General features: G+C 40.8%; 1 long non-coding RNA gene across 1 annotated transcript; it reads left to right on the top strand.

Moving 5' to 3' along the window:
* The first annotated feature begins 635 nt into the window (after positions 1-635).
* LOC117825595 lies at positions 636-1,263 on the top strand. The gene is made up of 2 exons (XR_004633876.1): positions 636-748; positions 1,077-1,263. It is a non-coding gene; the product is annotated as an uncharacterized LOC117825595 (long non-coding RNA).
* Positions 1,264-22,119: the final 20,856 nt, after the last annotated feature.

The raw sequence follows: 22,119 nt of genomic DNA, 5'->3' as shown, positions 1-22,119 counted from the left end.
ACCAGAATGACAAAATAATCTACACAAGTCAGGTCTTTTATTTGTAAATTCACCCAGAGATGAATTAACTATAACAAAGTTTAAATCTCAATATACCCCAAGTTGTACATTTACATTATATCATACTTAATATTAGTGTTTTTATTTATTCTAATTAGATGCATGGTGAGCAAATAGCTTGTAAAAACCCACCAGATGCGACATGGTATCAGAGTACTGAATCAGGCAACAAAGCAGTAGTTTCCTTGGCAAGGTAGTTAACTACTACAATCCAACTCCACTGGCTTCCAGTTCAGAGTACAGATACCTTGAATTTCATGATTTAGTAGGAGGCAGTTTCTTTAATACTCATCTGTTTGTCATTTGTCGGCTTTTATTTAGCTTTTTATTTGGCCTTCATCCTTCATTTCCTGTTTTATTTTGTAATTCTTGTATTCTTCTCTTATACACTCATGAGTAGTTTTAGTATTCCTCTCTTCAGTTGTAGTTTCTTGCATTATTTTGTGAGCCCTTGTTTATCTTACTCCTGTGTGTCTCATGTTCCCTGTTTTCCATTCTAGTTTTCCTTTCTGTGTTTTTCCCTCCAGTTTGATTGCTTCCCATTTGTTTCACCTGTGTCTCATTATCACACCTGTGTCTGATTGCTCTCCTTGGTGGTTCATCGTGTCGTTCCTCCTCTTTGTGGTTCTTCTTGTGTTTTTGTTTCTTATGTAGGACATTACTTTTCATTTATTTCATGGACATTTTGGTAAGACTTTCTGTTTGCTTTTGAACTTTGTTACTAAAAAGTATTTTGTTGGTATGCAATTGGGTCTGGCTTTTGTTTTTTTCCTCAATTCATGACACTGTTAGTTCTTCCAGAAACTTTAAGATCAGCAGCAGTCATCTTGGTTATGATTAAAGATGCATAGGGAACAAGTTTGGCTCACTGGTTAAATCAGAAGTATCTTGGCCTTAGTGTGAACGTTTGCTCAGAAGAGCATTGAAAGCCCCTTCCATTCCCTGATTCACAACTTTGTAAACTTCTGTATTTCTGTGGCATCCAACATTTTACTTACAGTATATGTTCTTTCTAGGAGGCGTTTGATCTCCTTGCTGTTCCAAGTCTGGGTATCGTGAGCTAGCGTGAAGCTGGTGTTATGGTGTAAATGGTGACCTGGCCAACTGGCGACTTGCAGCCGAATGCATGTCTCGCAAATTTTTCAATGAAGACATATCTGATGACCACATTGTGACATTATAATATAAAGATAAGCAGCAGTTGTGATGACTCTTTCTGCATTTAAACATCTGATGTTCGACAAGCACCTGAAAGTCACTGGATTACAGGGGTCACTCTTTAAAAGTGAAACACTGGCTTACCGCTACCAGTATGCGACCAGTATGCATGGGATTTGTTGACCTATGCAGTGGGAAAATGAGGCTGTGACGTAATGTCCTAAGGACAGCCTAGCGATAGTCTGTGCTTTGGCCAGCTTTGCAATACTCACAATATCTGTTTTCTAGCCTTCTCTACAAGTGGCAAATACATCCATTATTTATGCAGTCTATGCTTCTCTGGCACCAGGCTCTGAAGGAAAGAGAGTATCAGAATTAGTACAGCAGAGCGACAGATGTAAATATTGTAAGAACCAACATTACACAAATGCCTCTCAAAGACCAATACTAGAGGTATAGGTGTTTTATGCTTGTGTTAGCTGACAAACCTTAAGGTTTTAGGTTAAAGCAGAAATGCGGGGCCAAAGGCTATAAAGGTCTGAACATTTGTAACTTCAAACACACAGATGTTTTTCATTTTTAAACTTGTAGTCTCACTGATTCAAGTCACTTCACTTGGGGCAGTTTAGAATAGTTTGCTCACCTCCCTCTGGAGTTACAAAAGGCTTGATACTTTTTTTTGTACATATGCAGTTGTACTCCCAGAGAGCTGTAAACAGACTTTGATGTGTGAGACTCGTATGTGCTTCGTATCTCCTGGGTATTGATTGCTCAGGGCTGCCAACCAAACAATAAAAACAATAAATTTGGAGTTTATGTGGCGTACAGAGTCTGTGTAGCATCAAAACCCTTGAGATAAGTGCTTAATGTTTGTATGAATGATAAATTATTACAAAGTTTAGCAGGTTAAGCAACATGCTGATTTCATTTTTTCTTCATAAAACACAGATTATCCTCAGCTGAGTATGTCAGTTAAGATTATATACTGTACATTTCAGGTTTGTCAAAGGAAGATGCGAGGAATTATTTAGGTGGGCTACTTTATTAAATCTGACTAGTTCATACAAACAGATCCACCCCTGCTTTCAATAAAATCCCATCTTTCGTGATACAAGGCTGTGTGAAGCAGTGGGACACAAACTTTCTGAACTTTGTGCTATGGATGAAAAACAATGAGCTCATTGTGCTCCGTGGAGGTTTCTGCCTCTTCTAAGTAATTTTTTTTTTACCTCCTTTATAACTCGGGTGTGAGCACAAAAACTTAGTTCTCAGACATTTATTTCTTCCTTTCCATGTAAACTGTAAAAATAAAACTAATAATAAAAAAATGAAAGCCCTCTGGGTTTAACAGTAAATTAAATCTTAGTTGCTTCTGTTGTCATTTAGATTATGTTAGACATTCAAAAGGGCATGCATGGATAAACACTAAAGTACACAGGGATCTCCTGTTTCACACCATTTATCACAGATTTTAATTAATTTTGCAGATATTTTAAATGTCTTACATGAAAGCAATTTGTTGGAGGTCTTTTAGGACTGTGTCTTTGGAATTTGTTCTGTAATGCAAGGTGGAAGCATTTCTTGATATCATTCATTAGTTGTGCAGCTCAAACACCCAGACAGTAATTGTCAGCTGCACGCAAGTAATTGAATCGGGCGGGGGTGCTTAAACAATCGGCTCTAATTGCATTACTCTTTTGGACCATGACAACTATTGTCGGGCTGAAATTTGCCCCTTCAGCACAGCTAATTGCATATGTAAATCAGAAATATCTGGCCTCTAACACAAGGGGAGAGTTAATGCGATAAAAGGACGACGATCACTGAGATTGATTTACATCCGGACTGGCAGGCATCCTCTGACGGAAACTAAAGTAGACCACACAGATCTGATCAAAGGTTTGCTTGCTGAAGCAATATACATTACTATTTCAACAAATGAGATCATTTTATTGCTGTTGGTACTGTATTAACACCACAGAATACATGTATATCCGGGTATATTAGGTTGGCTATCTGACGGATGAGTTATGGCTTTAGATGCAAAGGCATAACCTGTGTGATTCAGCACAAAGACTGAGGTTTTAAAATGTATCCACACCCAGCATCAGTTTTTCATATCAAACTTTTATACATTTAATGACAACATATAGTTTTCTCATTGTCAGAAAATGACCATATTCTTCTTTAGTTAGTTTTCCTTCATGAATTATCATAATAAAAAGAAGTTGTTGCACTGTGTTGTCAACAAAGTTAAGGTTAATGTTTTAAAGTTCCATGTGATGTTCGTGGTGGTGGTTCTATTTTTCATAAGGATGAAAAATAGTGCACATAACCTGAAATGTATTTCACTAGAATTCCATTAATGCAGAAAAATGTGACAAGTCATCAACAATCAGTCCATATTATGACATCTTGATTGTAAGAGAGTAGGTCTTGAACAGGTCAAGCAGAAATAATCCCGTAATGGAGACCAGACGTCTGGAGGTCATGACACACGGCTCTTCAGCATCGCAGTTCAGAAGAAGTCATTCCGCCTCTGATGCGCTCCTCTAATGGGAAGAAGAAGGTAGCAATGTTTGACGCTGGTGCCGGCACAGTGGAACAGTGCTCTGTGTGTGCATGTCTGAGAATGTGTGTGTGTATGTGTAAAGCTCCTGCTGTGTGTTTACACGCCTTGGCTTCTGCAACGCCATGGGACACCATGTTTATGGGTTAAATGTTTGAGTACAAAGGCGTAGTGACAGCAGAACTTTGTAAAGATGCTGTTATGGAGCTGTGAGTGGCAACAGTGAAAACAGACCAGGTGAAAATCTGGATGGATGTAGTGTAGAGGTGAGGTAAGATCACCAAAAGGACCCACCACTGGGGAGGGAAAAACCCTGGTGTGTATATAATGTAGTACAAAGACTTGGACAGTGCTCACTGGGTCTAAACACTGATCATACAATTCTAAACTAAAGGCTTGCAACTTGTTTTGCCTGAGACTCAAAGAAAAAGCATTGATCCGTATGTTATGTGCTCAGTGTAGCTAATGAAAGCCAGCTTTGGAAAACAAAGGGGCTCTGAATGAGTTGAAGTTGCAGAGATGTAAATTAAGTCATTCTTTACTGATACAAGATGCTGACAGTGGTCTAAAGCAGCATTCCAATACACATTTGGCTGACAGTAACAATGACATGGTTAGGAGCTTTTCAGCATTGAACTAAATTATATCAACCAGGTTCAACTGAAGCATGTCTGAGTTGGAGGCAGATAAATAACAAATAAAAACACATTATTTGGGGGAAGGTCAGTTGGAGATTTGTCAATAAGTCAATTGGAGAAACAAAGGATAATAACAATAAAGCTGGGTTGGGCCTTGCTTTTTAAAAGTGAAACATTAAATCAGACACCGCCCTCTGTACCCTAATAATTTTCATGCAGTCCCCTGATAGCTCTCAGCCTTCTCAGAGTGAGTTATGTGTCACACGGGGCGGTCCCAGAGAGTGTTGAAGACAACAGGGTGGAGGAGGAGAAGGAAGAGGTCATGTTTCAATATCCCTGCATTTGTCCCTCCTCCCTTTCAATACCGAGAGTTTTCCTCGTCATCTTCCTTGGGGTGTGTTGAGCAGTTTTTCTCAGAGAGAGTGAGGAATCACATCTGGAGCTGCAGCCATGGGGCCAAACATGGCACCAGTCCATCAACCACAGAAACACACAAACAGGAAAACACAATCGTCCCTCATGTCCAAAAATGTTGTTGATTGGTGGCACCAGAGAGATTGCGGTTTCAACTTAACTTTTTTTTTTTTGCATACAGAGTTTTGAAATGTTCAGTTGTGTCACACAGAAGCAAGGTGCAGTTTTCACACTGCTCGACAAAGCAGGACAAGAGTCACTCTACTTTAAAAATCCCTTCCAGTGAAGTGCCCTTAAAAGCCTCTTAAATTAATCCAGAGAAATTAACATAAGCAGATACCATTCCTTTCTCATTGAGGCAGGGCAGACCCTCATGCCTGTTAATTGTTCACAGCTTTTATAATCCAGTCTTCTGAATGTGGGACTTGATCCAGTCTGCCTGTTTCTGATTAGGACTCAGCCACGTGGGACCAGACCAGAGATGCTGGAAGAAGGATCTTGGTACATTTTTCTGGGTTTGTGGGATCCTAAACTATTGTCTTGAATGGGCAGCCAAAACTTCTCTGTCATGCTCAGAGTTGTGATTATTGTTAACTTTTGCAGCTGAATGAAAATCTCTTGGAAAGGCGGCAACAGAGGGAACAGACTGAAAAAGGTCAATAACATATTTTGTCAAGAAGAATATTTTGATCCCAAACCCTTGAAACCAAAAACTACAAACCTGTGCTTTCATGGCAGTGCACTGTTCAGTGATGGTGTTAGTCCAAATTTGTTTTGCTCTGCAGCTGAATTTAAAAAGTAATGTTAATAGTGAAAAACAAAGCCAGATAATAGTTGGCATGGTTAACACATGCTCACGTAACATCGCCCAGTCATAGTAAGAAACTGATACAAGGAAAACTGAGTCAGAAACTGAGGATTTAAACACTATCTATTAAAGGTAGGACTGTGACCCCTGCCGTCTCTTGCTTTCTGGCCCGTGACTGTGTCCTACATGCTGGAGCAGACCAAGCTGCTGGTTTCTGCAGGGTGGGTGTCGGAAGATGAAGAATATGATCATTAGGGAGAACTGATGGGTCACCGGGGAGCTCTCCATCACTGACAGGTCCGTCCATCTTCTAGTGCCTCCGCTGTTGGCCGGTGTGTCAGGTTTCAGGCACATGGATTGGATTAGCTGTATGTGGCACTCTACCAGGGTAACGTCCACCACACCCTAACTGAGCAGTGACTGGTTTCTTTGGAGGTCCAGCCTTGTTTTCTCTATAAACACAATGTACATTTAAGACCTGTTGTTGCAGGGTGGTGATCATTTACTGCCGCCAAGGCCACTGTTGTAAAGCAGCCTGAGGAATGTTGTTGGAATTTGGCACCCATTGTAGAGAAGAGGAGTCATTTCATTAGGGGACAACCCTGGCTTGTACGTCAAGTTCTTATTTTCTCTGCTGTCAAATTACTCTATTAACCCTCACAATAATTTCTTTCTCTCTGTGAGTTCTTCTGAAAAGTGGTATTATCATATACTCGTGGTCCAGACTCTTGAATGTCAATATTCATTCACAGCAGTGGACAGTTCTGTCTGTCAATCACAACTACAGCACTAAGGGGATGACAGATGTGGAGATACAGTGATCAGGAGTAGGTGGTGTAAAAGTTGTCCAATTACTCATCACCTGAGACAAGTGATAATGCAGATTTTAGGACCACCTTGAAAATGAGATGCTGCATCTCAAGGGGCTGTTCTCAAAAAATGCGCCTAGCGCCTTAACCACTGAGCCAAACCAGCCAAAATGCAGGATCAGCAGGTGTGCGTTTTGCTCAGGGACACTTCAGAAATCCTGTGGGACTGAATTGAGCTTGTGTCTACATTGTACAGTGACTTCATGTTTGACTTTCATTCTCTTGTTTGAACTGCACCCAACATTCTTGCCTTCTTGACACACTGAAGAGACTCAACCTTTCTTTGTGTCAATGTCGAAGCTGCTCTGTATGATTCACACATTCCATTTATATAGACTCAGACTTTTTACTGCCGGAGGAAGTGTAAAACATTAAACCGTGTTCAGCAGTCGAACAACTCAGGGACTTTCAGCCTCCATCATGGACCACCAATGATAAACCACAGGAACCACAAAAGATCACAATGACAGTGAACCTCTCCCTCTTAAACAATGCCAGTGTCAGCCCCCAGGTCTGAACATGAAGGGACTGAAACAGCAAGGTGCTCTCCCACTGTTTGTAAAAATCTCAGTACATAAAACCAGACTTCTGTGAAACTTCCAGGAAGGTGATGAAGTTGTAAGAGTTGGTAAGCACGTCAGAAGACAATGATGTAACTCTGATCATATTTGCCCAAACTTGAAACTCTTTGCTTGCTTGGATTAATCAGTGAAATGTGAAGGAAAATTGAACAAGTCAAAGCAGTGAAAGTGAGTGTGTATGTTGTTTGTCTCCTTTTGTTTGTCCTGTCATAGACTGGCTATAAGATCAGGGTGTATCCCGCCTCACGCCACATAATGGCTGGGATAGGCTCCAGTCCCTCTCAACCCAGAGTGGAATCAGTGTTATAAACACTCAGGTTATATTTCAACTGGGTTTTGATGTCAAGTAGATCTTGGTTTTTGGCATCACCTACACTGTGGGTAATCATGCAGGAGTATTTATCAAGCATAGTGTTAGTTCAGACAGGCCACAAAGTCAAGCTCATCCCACAGTATATCAGCTGCTCTTTACCAACCGCTTTGCAACCCACCTCCGCCCCAGCTCCTCCTTTCATGCTGTGTCTGATTTTACCAGTGTCATATGTATTGTCACTGATGCCTGCTTTGTTCTGTACTCATTAGGGCTCTTGATGCTGCTGCTCTCCCTGCCTCAGCTTTTTATGTATGCACATGAAAGAGAGGGGAGGTGTGCTCTCCCCACCTCAGGCTTTGGCATTCCACGTAAGCAAGAGGAAGGGCAGGGAGCTCCCGGAACAAAGCCATACCGACAAGAGTGGTCCTGACTACAGTACATAACTTGACTCTAAGCTTAAGCACACTGCTACAGCTGTCATGTTGAACATTTTTTCTTGAGTGTGACCGATACAAATTATTGATTAGTTTGGCGAGTGCTTTCTTTGTGCTGTTGGTAGGAGGGGCTAATTAGGGGAATGCTTTTATGAGTTCTATTTGACAGAAGATAACAACAAGCTAAGTTGTCATATGGGTTTGGGGACTTGCAAAATTACAAATTCAAGGTAAAGTATCTGCTCATACTATCTGTTGTAAATATAAGAGTGCAGGATTGAATCATTATGACATAAAAAGTGCAACAAAGCCAGTGTGCCAGTAGTGTTTTAACAGTTTTAGCATACGTATATATTTTTAAACAGTTTACAAAGGGTATATAGTGTTAAAAATCAGCAGGAGGGATGGAAATGAGGTAATCAACAGTGACGGAGCTGCTAATTTCTGCAGCACCCAAAGGATGAAAATTGTGTCTTTGTCACTTTCCTGTCTAAAGCTTCTCCTTCATGTCTCCACACTGCATACGTAATTACAGGCTAGAGCCTGTAAAGCAGACTGAAAATAGATAATGATGTGTTATCTCACTCACTGAGGCTGTACAGTATGTAACGCTGCCAGTCACCTCAGGAGAACGTCAGCAAGATGTCTCACGCTTCCATCATGTTCCTTTACATGCAGCTCCGCTGGGCACCGTTAACATTAGCGCCGTCTTATATACGGCTATGACAGTTTCACAATGACAGGCAGTACATGTGAAAGAGGGCACAGCTAAGACTGGGATCTCTGAAACATGCTTACGAGTGACTCATTGACTGCTATATTTAGTCTTTGGAGCAAACATGAAGATGAAGTTCTTCACATTTAATATCCTCTCTCCTTTAGTCTTTGGTGGCATGAGGCTTTTGAGAATGGCCACTTCATATCTGCGTATCTAATAATAGAGTAATACAATATACAATAATAGGGTTTCAGATATGTGTCTAAGATTTCTAATTTCATCTCTGCACTGCTTTACTCTTGAGAAGTCAACTAGAATGCAGAAAAAGCTCTGACATGTTGAGAAGTAAAGTCCGAAATATCCACTATCCACCGACAGACATTTTGACTTTACCAGTGAACGCAAACAGCTTTACTAGTTACCTGTTGTTCTCTTTTCCTGTTGTTGGAATGAGGTGGATAGGTCATATCAGCAAAATGATGTTGGTATTTATGAGATGCAGTAATCAGAAACAGGGATACAAGTATGTATCTTGTATACAGGGACGTGAATAACTAGGTGTCCCTGTGTGCATGTATAGTAAATGACATATCCCGAATATAATCAAAACCAGCAAAAGGCTCATAAGCGGGACACTCAAGGCCATGTCAACTCACAACTGTGATTTCAGATACCCTCAAACTATTTATTCAAATCTAGATCTAATATTTTGGAAAGCTGTGATTGAATTGTTTCTTGAATACTCCCAATTCAGATATCCAGAGTTCAATTGTTACTAGTTGAAATTTTAATCTTAGATATAAATGCAGTTCCAGCTCAGCAGTTAAATCATACCCCCCTTGTACAGAGACTATAAGGCAGATGGCTCAGGATTGATTCCCACCCGTGACCCTTTACCACATGTCATTCTCCACTCTCTCTCCCTATAGTTTCCTACTCTATCCACTCTCTTCTCTCTAAATTAAAAAAATAGATAAACTGATACATATATGGATATCTGTAATTAGATTATTTAGCTCATAATCTGTCCGTCTTTTATCAAAGGCATTGAAGGATATGTCAGGGAATCATCTTTTTTATTAAACTTAATAAAAATAATGGACAAAGGCCCATCAGATGTTTGAAGCTGAAGAGATGAGCCTGATTTCAAGATGCATGAAGTGAAATGTACAGATATTTGTAGAGCAGAGGTAAAATGCTCTGAAAAGAACAACAGAAGTATTTGTACATTACGACTCACCTCTGACAGTGCGGTGTCTTAAAACATGGCTGCCCTCTCTCACTCAGCCACTCACTAATCAAACAAGTATGTAATCTGTCAAACATGAAGAGAAATTAGGGCGATAAGATCATAACAGCTTTGAGCAGGCATAAATCTCAAACTGCTGAGCCTTTCAAGACAGGTGAGGATGAAGGAGCTGATGTTAGAAGGTCATGAACTGTCTTTATGAGCTTTGTGGTGACAGATTAAATAAAGATAAATGATAGGTAGAGGAGGTGACTCACTCCTCTACCCACGTTTCAATCTGTCTTCTGTCATGAAAACAGACAGATAAGAAAATAGGAAGTGTATTTTCAGGCTTTGATTTCAGTTTACAGATGGACACACTCTGGACTGACAGGCAGGGCCCTGACCTTTGACCCCAGCTGGACGCCTTTTCTTGCTGCTGCTGTTTTGACGACATGAGGAAAGAGTCTTTCATCAAGGGTCATCAGGGGGGAAAAGGCCATATGTCTTCCACACCCCCGCCCAGATCAGGAAACACCCCACATCTTCATCTGCTTCAGTCAGGACAGCATTGATTCTCCCTGAGGAGATTTACATCCCCCGTCAGATGTGAAAAAGATTTACATCACTGTCGTCCAGTGCTTGCTGACCTCTGCTAATGAATACATTTCACAGAGAGATTCATACATGTGCTGGTTGTCCCTGTAATCTGTAGGTGCAATATTAGAAAACAGGGACAGGATTGAGGAGATAATGCCATAATCCTCACCTGCAATTGTAAAATCCACTCCGTTTTGAGTAATCCTGGTTAAGGTGTGGAGCTGCAGATTCATGTAATCACATCAATTCACTGTTATCTGCTGTCAATGTTTAATCAGTGTAACACTTTACTCTTGCTACTGAAAGTTGTGTCATACAGTTAAATGGTCCTCTTGTTAAAGCTCCATGAATTCTCCTTATTCCACAAGGTAAAGATCTCTTCTTTAGCTGCAACTAGACGAAGAGTGACCAGAGAACCAGAATATGTAAACTTACGTTTTATTTTCAAGGTATAGTTTTGCTTGATTCATCAGTCTGGTCTCCCTTAGTTCATCTTGTCATTAAATCTTTATATGTTTAAAGTAAACAAGTAGAGTTTCTCTGATAGTTTCACAGTTGATAAATTATAGATAACAAGAAAAACAAGCATGCACACTCACCCAGATCCACAAGGAGTTTAATAAATCACCACATTTTGATGGTAGATTGCATAAAACATGGACAAAATCAAAGTGGCGTCACCCACTGGTCTCTGAGTCATGGTTCGGAAGCCTATCAACTGAGGTAACTGCACAGGAAATGCTGGGAAAAACCAAACTATCAGTCAACCTAGCATGAGGCAGAGTTGAGGTGGGTCTATAGCCTCCTGGCTAAAAGCTATAGCCTTACAATCTTCCAAATGGGTGAGTTACAAAAAAAATATTCATCTCTCATACTGTGTGCAAATACAGAAATGGGCTATCGAGACCAAACAATTTTAGACAAGGCTGCAACATGTTAACTTCTCTTGTGAAAATGTGCATTTCATCACAGGTGTTTATGTGTCTCCTGGGCCTTTTGTGTCACGGACACTCAAGGACCTGCAGTTTTTAGCACCTCCTCATTGGCTTAATTTTTGAATACTAGAGATTGCTTTATGCTTTCACCTTCTGGTCTGGTCAGCTTTTTGAAAATGGGGGCCACACACTTATATGTAAAAATAACCTACATATATAGGGATGCTAGCACCTGACAAAGGCAAGTAGATTGATGTGTAGTGATAAAATGAACAGTTTTTGAGTGCAGGCTTGCCCTCTTTATCTTTGCTGAAGTTTTTGATTGCCCTGCACCTACAGTATGTGAAGTGTGAATAGCCACCCACATTTTTTCAGAACTATAGATCAACAAACACACTCCCATTCGTGCACAGCCCTGCTGCTACAGTATTTTGTGTGAATCCACAAGGGTGGTTTGGAGCCCCTTTGAACAGATCAATTCCCTTTATTTATGAACATGAATGCGTAGTTTTCTTAAAAAATTAAAATCGTCTTGCTTTCCTTTAACTCAGGAACTCCCTGTGAAACTTTTCAGGGGTAAGATGTATTCATACATCTTCTAAATATAAAAAGTCAGTCTCTAAGCTGATGGACTGTTTCGCTTTTGTAGGTCACACTGAGGCAACAGCATTAACTTGAAAATGTTTCGTAACAGGTTCAAAAACTCCTCACATTAGGTTTGAAAGCTAATCCGCTGATCCTCAGACTGAGCATGTCCCCACCTGAATGTGTATTTTGGTAATCTCTCTGTGAGGTTTATGAGGACTTGAAGCAGCATGATTACCTCTCGGTGTGAAGCACCTCTTCACATGCACTCAGGCAAAGTGCAGCGGCTCTCGCTGAATAACATCACCGGTCACAGATGACAACAGAAAGTGTGGTCGAGTATCAAAGACAAGCTTTCACACAAAACCCCACTACCTCCATGTTTGAAGCTGTCAGACGGCCTTGTGTTTCCGCTCAAAGTGCTTTCTCTCTGCTATGCGCTCTGGACTTGTGTGACCAAGCTGTAATGTTAAATAATTGAGCTTGACACATTTTGGATGTAGTAAGTAATGTTGCATGTAGTGGAGAGTTGCTTCTTCTCCTGTGATACATTTAACTTGAGAGTTTAAGCGACTGTGGGAGTCGTGGCCTCTTCATGAATTAAACATTGTGCCATCAAAGCCCAGAGGGAGTGTAAACTTGCTATCTGCAACAGTAGAGGCCTGTCTGGATCTATGTGCACGGCAGACTCAAACTTTAAAGTTAAGTTGCATCATCTCACCAACTTTAGTATTTATAACCCGCTGCAGTGCATCCTAAGGCTGATTAGAAACATTAGGCTTCATGAGCAGCCTCAGCACTTCTTCCTCCTGATTAGCTCCCAAGATCAGCACTTTCATACCACACACTTATTTTTGGCACACTTTCTTTCTGTCTTTGTTGCTGCAGAGTTTGCCAGACTAACGTCTCCGTAGTGGAAATGCCGCTGGTGATCCTGGTAGGCCTGCAGCCTTTCCTGGTGGCCCATAAAAACGAAGAGACACCCTGACAGCAAACGATGGCTGAGAGGCTGAAGAGGAAAAGTAAACGAGAGGCCCATAAGAGGAGAGCTCTGTCAACACAGAGGTAATATGTCAGTGTCACTGGATACACAAGCTGGCACTCAGATGGCAGGGGAGACGACGAGCATGCACTCACGCACGCACGCACACACACACAGACACAAATACAGAGTGTGTGTGTGTGTGTGTGTGTGTGTGTGTGTGTGTGTGTGTGTGTGTGTGTGTGTGTGTGTGTGTGTGTGTGTGTGTGTGTGTGTGTGTGTGTGTTGCTTCTAGATTTTATCTTGTATGCAATTACTCTAATCTAACAATGACTTAATTAGCTATCCATTTGACCCATTAAGGAGTTTGGATTGGGTTAAAGCCAAGAGATTCATATGGGAATATTGGATTGACAGAAGCCTAAAGTGAATTAATAGACACACTTTTGAGATAGTTTGCAGGTTATAGTTGATGGAGATATAATCCAGCAGATTTTTTTTTTTACAATCAGTTCAAATGTTAAATGGTAAATGGACTTGGACTTTTACTTATATAGTGCTTTTCTAGTCTTTCTGACAACTCAAAGCGCTTTTACACTACTCATGACATTCACCCATTCATACTCATTCACTCACTGATGGTAGAGGCTGCTACAGTAAGGGACCATCAGTGTTAGCTGATCTCATTCGTTCACATTCACACACCTCTGAACAACAGAGGGAGCAATTCGGGGTTCAAGGACACTTCAGCATGTGACTGCCGGAGCTGGGATCGAACCGCCAACCTTCCGATTGATAGACGACCGACTCTACCCACTGAGCCAGTGGCAGACAGTGAGTTGACTTGGAGGTAAAATGAATAACAAAACAGTTGCAATATAGTTTTTCTACACTTTTATTAGTAAAAAACAGCACTTATTTTTGTGTTTTAGAGTCCTCCCCCCCATTTCAGCAGCTCCTGGTTTGACACTATGTCACGATCCTTTGCTGCACATCATCCCACACTCCCTACTCGCCACATTTGTTGTCTCCCTTCAGCCTTCCTTTCCAATAAAGGCAAGACAAGACTGAAGACTGAAAATAACTTTATTAACAGAACTGTTTGTATTTATACAGCTTTAATGTTGTTAGTGCAAGCCATTAAAAAACCTTTTTCTGTGCAAACATATCTCACCACTTATATTCCCATCCAGAATTTCTAAATATAGTTGTGTTAAGTCAATCAATTATTGTTTGATTTTCTTAATGATTCATAGGAAGTTATGGGCTGCTGCATGTGCAGTGTGTGTTGTGTTGTGTGTGCACTCATGAATCTTGAGTATTTGTATCACTGTGTGCCGAGCAGATAAGCAGGCTGTTGAGAGATTCGGTGCTTCCAGAGAGTGTGTGAGGGAAGTCCTTTGGGTTATACAGGAAGCATGTAAACTGAGCTGCTGGAGTGCAAACAGGAAGCGAGTGATGGATTTCAGACTGTGTTGGTGGGAGGAAACGCTTGCGAGTTCCTCAATCGCTCCCGCACATGAGTTGTTAGAGAGCCGTTAAGTTTGTTGCAAAGCAGGAAAAGGATTTTTTGTTGTTGATTCAAGGGGTCACGGAGCTCACACAAAGCCCTCTTCAAGTGCTGCTCTTGCAAAAAATAAATAATCTTTTGTGGACTATTTTTGGTGCAAATTAGGAAATAGATGGACAAGTGGCAGGGGAAGAATGTTGAGATGGAAATGCTCTTTTAATTCTCCCACAGAGCTATTGTAGTGTTTGCAGTTCTTCAGCTCTTGGTGGTCTAGAGGTCATAACCCTGTGCTGCAGCAGAGACAGGTGCTGCTTCATTTTTGTCATCCCTCTGCATCTGCTGCCGACAGTCGTCCTCAAATTTCACCTTATTGTGTGACTAAAAGTTCTCACTATGAAATTTCAGGAATAAGGCGTTCTCAGTGAGTTTTATTCTTTTGAATATTCTGTCCATCTTAAGTGTTTTTTATGACATTAACTAAAAACTATTATTAATTTGTAAACTCAAAAATGACCAATGTGTGTATATGAGATATGATGTAGATACAATTGAATATTTGCTCAGCCCAACCAACTGTACCTGTTACAAAATGCAGCCAACAATGACTACTCAGCAAATTTACCAAATAAAATGTACACTTATATATGAAACAAAACGTCCTTGACTTCATGCAAAAGTATGAAACATCTTAATTCAAATTAGAAATCTTCATTTTTCAGAGCCCTCAAGTTTCTTGGTTGTAATAAATTAAAAATGTAACCAACTATAACTTTTAAATAATTATCCTGGATGAATAATCAACACTGTGACAATTAAAGTAAAATGAATACTTGTTTTATTCATGAAATCAGAAAATTGAAAATAGCTACTTCTCCTTGTTTTTATCTGTAAAACATACAAAACCTTCTAGAAAACCAAATGTTGCAATTCATCTGCCAAACAGTTTATGCTCGATTTCAAGATGTTGACTGCCTGTGATTAATTCAGGATCCAATTAAATGTTGTCTCAGCAAGCCTGAAAAGAGAGCAGGAATCTGAATAGCTGTCTTTTTACTGTCGGGATATAAAAATGCAGCTTCATGAGTGCTGTTTCAATGAATCATCAACCGAGCGAAACCTGCTGATGAGACAAACAGAAAGCCTGAAGGAGACTGGAGGCGCTCGATAGCAGCAGAGCTTTCATCCTGTTTATTGTTAATGCATGCATTGCATTGTACACAAATCTCTATCCCTTGACACTCATACTTTTGCATTGGTAATCTGTCTTAAAGCTAGAGAAACATACTGCACTGCACTGTCACGTCTGACTTGTTCTCAAGCCTAAAGGCAGACACCTGTGTGGGAGTCCATGTAGCTGATGATGAACTCTTTGTGCTCCTTCATGACATGGCTTCATTTCCCTCAGCGGGAAAGATCATAGGTCAGATTCAAAGCACTTTTTTGCTTGTCTGTCTCTGGTGTCATATTCTCCTGAAACAGATACAGCTGACACAAAAGATGGACTTAGTGTCTTAGCACATTTCTGCCACAGTCACAGAGGTCCATAAATAGCAGACTTATTCACAACTGACACAGTGACGCAAATGTGAAAGCCACTGACTCACTGACTGGATCTTATAAACCCCAAATCCTTTACTTTGCAAAACTGCTAATGAACTGCATCCGTTCCCTTTCAGTTATTCTGCTGAGAATAAAGTAGGCTATTGGTGAGAGAGAGTCAACACCACATCACCAATCTTTACTATCAAAATGTAATTATTTCCACTGGACCTGTGTTATCAACATCCAAATGAAAATGCCTGTAAATTCAACCATACTGAAGCAAGAGGCCTGCTGTCCTATTAAAGTGAGTGGCCTTATAATGAGCGTGTCTGCTGTGCTGTGGAGGCCCATACACATCCATGCTGTCTCTGACACAGAGCATGATATATGGACATGTCTGTACAGTCTCTCTGGAACCAGTATCCTGGCTGGTGGTGATAACACACAGTGGCATAGTGTGAGGCTGCGGTTGGCTTCCTGCCAGGGGACTTCAGGGCGATTCATTCACACTAGAAACAAAGCTGTGGACATTTCTGCCATCGAAGACAGTCAGTAAATGACTACTTTCCTACTCCGCCATACATTATAGGTCTAACACTTATGGATGTAGCTTGAGGTCTGTGTTACATATGCCCAATACCCAAGGGTACGCTACAGGGTACTTCTGGGTTAAGTGGAAATATTGTAACAGTAATCAGTTAAGATAGCTTAAACTAGATAATAGAAAAACATTTGGTGTACTTGAAGGTAGCTCATTGTAAATTCTGGCATCAGTGCTATTTAGTTGCATGAGTTGTAGGTTTCTAGAACACTGCACGTTTTATTTGTGGCTGAGACTCTTGTCAGCCATCCATAACTTCAAAAGCAAACAATGTCCCTGCCAGACAGCAATAGCCCCCAAAAGTATCAGTCTCTCAATGTATGGATAGTTTGTCATTTTGTTTGGCGAGGATGGGAAATATAAAGTTAACAATTTTCACAAATAATGACCATTCAGTCTTTTGGATTCCTTTCAACAACAGTTCTGTGGCCCACTATAAATCAGCTCCCAAACCCCTGAGTCAGGGAAAATAAACTCCATGTGGAAGTTGTACTATGTTGCATCAGCCAAGAGAGTGGGGGTAAAAGTGTTTTTTAACATGCAAAGAGGGCTCTGTGTGGCTGTGTGAGCAGGAGCAGCTCTGCACTCACAGCTCCATATTTTACAAGCCCGCAGACACAATCACACTGGAAACATGTGGTTTTAATCGACTCACGTGCAAAGGCTGGGGCCAGTTAAAGCACCAGTACTCAACGATCCCCAACTATACTTTAGCAATGAGAACCACATGCCGGTTCAGACCCAAACGCTCAGAGAACCCAGTCCCTGTTTGCAGTCATGGGTTGTCCCATGGGAGCCCTGTTCCCAAACTTACAAACAATTATCCTGTTTTCATTCAGCTTTTTCAAGAAGTTGTTAGACTTTGGAGCCACTCCCAAATGTGCCTTAAAGTGACAGTGGATAAACTGGCTAATGAATTGAACAGATGTAGGGATATTTAATTCGTAAATAGGGTAAGAAGAACAGCATTACCATGTTTGTTGCTGTTGGTATTTTCAAGCCAGTAATGTCTGATTAGACACACTGAATTCAAATCTGACAGGGTACACAATCACTGACTCCCCGGGGCAGCAAACATGATAAAATAACCACTCTTTCATTTGCTTTTAAATACATCTGTCTCTTTGATGTGTATTTACAACAAACTTGAAAATCCCCTTGATTAACTGATAAAGAAACTGATTTTTCACCACCAATTTTGACTAAGAAAGTCACATATGCAACCAGTGTTTCACTTTGTTGGCTACTTGAAGGTTTCTGAAACAAACTATACCCAACACTGACATATCGTTAGCTTTATATGGTGTCAGTATTTCAGCCGGTTTACAGCCTATATCTGGTAGAGGAAGAGCAACATTATCTTACTGAACATTATGTTTCTGTACCTCCAATGAACGTTGCTCCATTTTGGTCTCCACCGTTTCCCGACAAAATAATTGGCTTTGAAGTTACCAGGCCAAAGAGTCACTAGCTTACTGTTAACTTTGTCCATCTAGTGTTTTGTGCTCAGCTAAGTACTTTAGGTTCTTAGTGTTCTTTTCCTCACAGAAAACAGCTTCCTGTTGCAGCCAAAATAATACCACAGGTTCAAACAGTAATGTTAAAAGCTCCACAACAAAACATTTTTCATACATTGTCATTTGATACATGTGTATGAAATGATACACATCTGGATTCTTTCATTTATGGAAAAGTTGAGTCACAAGAAAAGTTTTTTGGCTCTGAGTTCTTACTCTGTGTAACATCATATACTGTAGCTGCAATGAGGAGCTGCAACACGCTGGTCCAGAATACTTAGAGTGTGCCAGACAGTTTGGAAAAGAAGATGTATTTTCCAACCTTACTGCCAATTAAAGGTAAATATTTGTGGAAAGCTGGATGGAGCGTTTGGGAGCATTATTCTCTCTCTCAGTTCATCAAATTTGAAGGTTTTGTTTTGTTTCTTTCATTTAAAATGACCTAAAAATAAGAGATAAGAAATACCTTTTAATCTAATCAGTACCAAAAGGAGAAATATGTGTTGTAGCCCGTAAAAAAACAACACCAAAATGTTGTGTAACAGTTTACACATCCTTTTAGATCCCAGCCACTTGTCACCAATGTCTCGCCTGACTTATCGCGCCTACTCACAAACTATCCCACTGGGATGAACTAGTAAATTTACCCCATTTGCCCCCTGTCTGGGCTGTGAAGTCTGCAACAGCATGTCATCTGTGCATCTCTGCTGTTTGGTGTCATTACACTGCATCCACAGACCATGAGCAGTTTGTTTTAATAGCACACTTTGTACTCTCGTGAACTGTCGACTGGGGAAAAAACCTTCAAATTCCCCTACCAAACAGCTGGCTAATCCCCTTCAGTCATCTGTCCCCACCGAGACCCCACAGTGGACACCCAGGCTGAGGTTTGTGATATACATTTCTGCTGTGTGGTAGAAAGTGGCAAAGTAGACAGGTCGTAACCCTGAACTGGTGGCTGTGTGGGAAGACTGGTGCATGTGTCTTTATCTCGGTCTCTGTTTCTCTCTCATGCTGTTGTCACTGCATTCCTGCTCTGACCCTGACAGCCATTCACTGCCCACTTCACATACACGTTCACTCCTGAAAAGCAGGTGACAACCGAGAATACTTTCACTCTGTCGATAGGCTGCATACCACGGTGTGAAGCGAATGCAGTGATGACGTGACACATTTCGAGACACCTAGTAGAAAGAAGACATTGTAGATTAACGTGAGGCTCTCTGTGGTATCCAATGAGGTCACCTAGTCACGCTCTGAGGATATTATTCTTCTCATGCAACCTCCAGGGCTCAAGGCCATTTATGCTCCAGCTACAACAGATCAGCCTTTTATAAAAAACTTTTTGTATTGTCCCGTGTGACCCATCCCTGTTATTTCTGTCCATTCTGTGCCGTGGATAATGCATAATGCACGTCGTCATTCTTCCCCCAGATTAAGCCGAGGGGGGATATTGTGTTAGGGACGTACTGAGGCACAGGCAGGCTGAATGGTCTGCTGGAGGCAGAGCTAAAGCAACAGGCCCGTGGTGTCCCTCCAGGCGACCACTGGGAGAGCCTGAGTGTGGAAACCATCAAGGCTGCAGCTGCTGATGTGTTCTGACAGTGTTGTGGTAGAGCCGCTCTGCCGTAAGAGGTACATAGGAAACACGGTGTGGTTCACATGGGGAGCTCTTTTTCCATCCACAGCCCCGCCACAGTGGAGTACATCATCTATGTGTGTTTGTGTAAGGCAATATTTCCGCATTTCAGCCACAGAAATCTCTTCTGTCAGCTTTCCCAACATTTTCCCACTCCCACTGAGGCCTTGTTGTGATTGAGTCACTCTTGCTTTTCTTTTGTGTATTTAATTTATGTTGATCTATTATTCTAATCCATGACAAACATTAAATAAATTACTTCTAGTATATCTATTTTACATTTATGTCCAATTACATTACAAAAGATTTTACATAGAAAAAAGAAAAATATGACATCACATGCTCTACTTTTCACATCAAATAACTAACTGAAAATAACATTCCCAGAAAAATGAACACTTTCATATAAATCAGCATGATAAGAACTAACTATGACAGAAAGCATGTTTGAGAACATTTTTAATTGATGCGCAATTTAACTTCTAGTTGGATCTATGTGTCAGGCGGGCATTCTGATCCATGCTGCAGCAAGTCACCAGGGGGAGCTCTAAAAGGTCTGGCTTCTCTTCAGAGGAGCTGTTGTGCCGTCCATGTTTTATGTAGTTTTTTGTCTGTACAAAATGTTGTGCCAATCCAAACTACAGTTGTTGAGATATTTCATTCTTGAACAAATTTGTGAATGCTAAGATTTCTGTACATGATTCTGAAACTGTAAGCACATTCATCCAGAAACTGAACTATAATTGACAAGTAGGGGAGAACGGGGTTGGTTGTCACACGGGTTGGTTGGCACACTTGTTATATCTCGCCACCAGAGGGCACTGTCTCTCAAATTGGTGTATGGACATTTCCAGAATTACAATCAGAGCTCACCTACATAGTCTTCTCTGGAGTAAGACAGCTGAATTTGAGATGAGAGAACTTTTGTGTTTTTCATGTCAAATTGTAAATATTCAGCTCCTCAGTATTTTTCTTCTAGGCTTTTAAACGATGGGTTTATAACAAAACAAGTGTTACCCTTACAAAGTGTGAGGGGAAAGCCATAGTTTAGATTTTTATTAGCTAGCTAAGTAGATGTTAGATGGTTGTTAGCCTTGATGATAGCAAAAAATTCCAGTTGGCATTGGTCGTCACATTCTCTTTGGGGTTGGTTGTCACATGTAACTACCAACCCCTATGTTGGAAAAATCATGCATGGTGAAATTAGTTGGAGTGTGCAGACCCTACATTTGCCATCACTGTAACTCAGACAGTGACTGCATGTAGCCTAGTTGAGTAGACCATTATTGTTTGGCCTATTTGTTTTGTTCTTTATGTTGTTATATAGGCTGGCTTAAAAATGTGTTTCATGCTCATGTTCCTTGCTCATTTCATGTTCAAATGCATTAAGTTATGTAGGCCTATCACTTGTCAGTGCAATTTAACATTCAAATTTAGTTCTGCCCTCTTGCCTCTTTTAAAAGATTATTCCCATTGAAATACCATTGTGACAACCAACCCAATAGTGTTTGACAACCAACCCCATAGTGTGTGACAACCATCCCCGTGATGGGGTTGGTTGTCACAATGTGTCAGAGTGTCTTTGATAGTTAATTGCTTCTTTGTTACACTGAGTTGGAAAATGAGAGGGATACACATTTCAAGCCAACACCGTAAGCTTCAATTTAATGTAGGAATGACTATTGAAAGATGTTTTGATGATGAGCAATCATCAAAACAGTAAAAAGTGTGACAACCAACCCCATTCTCCCCTATTTGGTGTAACTTTTCTTTGTAAAAATTATTCTACTTTTACTGAAGTAAAGATCTAAGCACTTCCTGTTTCCCCGCTCCCCAGAGTGTTTGAATAAACCGGATCACTCCTCAGACACTGTGGCCCTTTGGATAAAACTTCTCCAAAGACCTTGTGGAATTCCAGTTTGCTGTGCTGAGATCTGACACATGTTTTCTCAGGGTCTGTGTGTCAAGGTACGCCGCGTGGGAAACACTTACATTCCACACCCACATGTCGACCTTCCTGAACTCTCACTCTGCTGATTCCTCGGTACTACCTTGGCCGTGGGGAAAAGATGTCCACCAAACTCACTGAGAGGAGGAACATATGTAGGGGGAACCTCTCGCTAGGCAAAAAATAAACTGGTGACACATTTGTGTGGGAGTGTTTTCATTATTTAATTCACATCAAACACTGCTGAGTGTGGAGTGTAAACTGAAAGAAATCAAGTCACTCTGTATAGTTATTGACATTTATTTGATGCACAATGCAGAGTAATCTTAATTTTCTTTAACACCTTGTTGACTCTGCTTCCATATAAACCAGCTGTGTCAAGCACTGTGTCAAAAGCCATTTAAATCCCACTCAAATAGCTGCATAGTGGAGATGAAAGCAAACATGTTTAACAGGAAAATGAAGTTCAA

Source organism: Notolabrus celidotus, chromosome 14 (genome assembly GCF_009762535.1).
Source record: "Notolabrus celidotus isolate fNotCel1 chromosome 14, fNotCel1.pri, whole genome shotgun sequence".
Lineage (NCBI taxonomy): Eukaryota > Metazoa > Chordata > Actinopteri > Labriformes > Labridae > Notolabrus > Notolabrus celidotus.
This window is presented reverse-complemented; position numbering and strand designations above follow the sequence as displayed.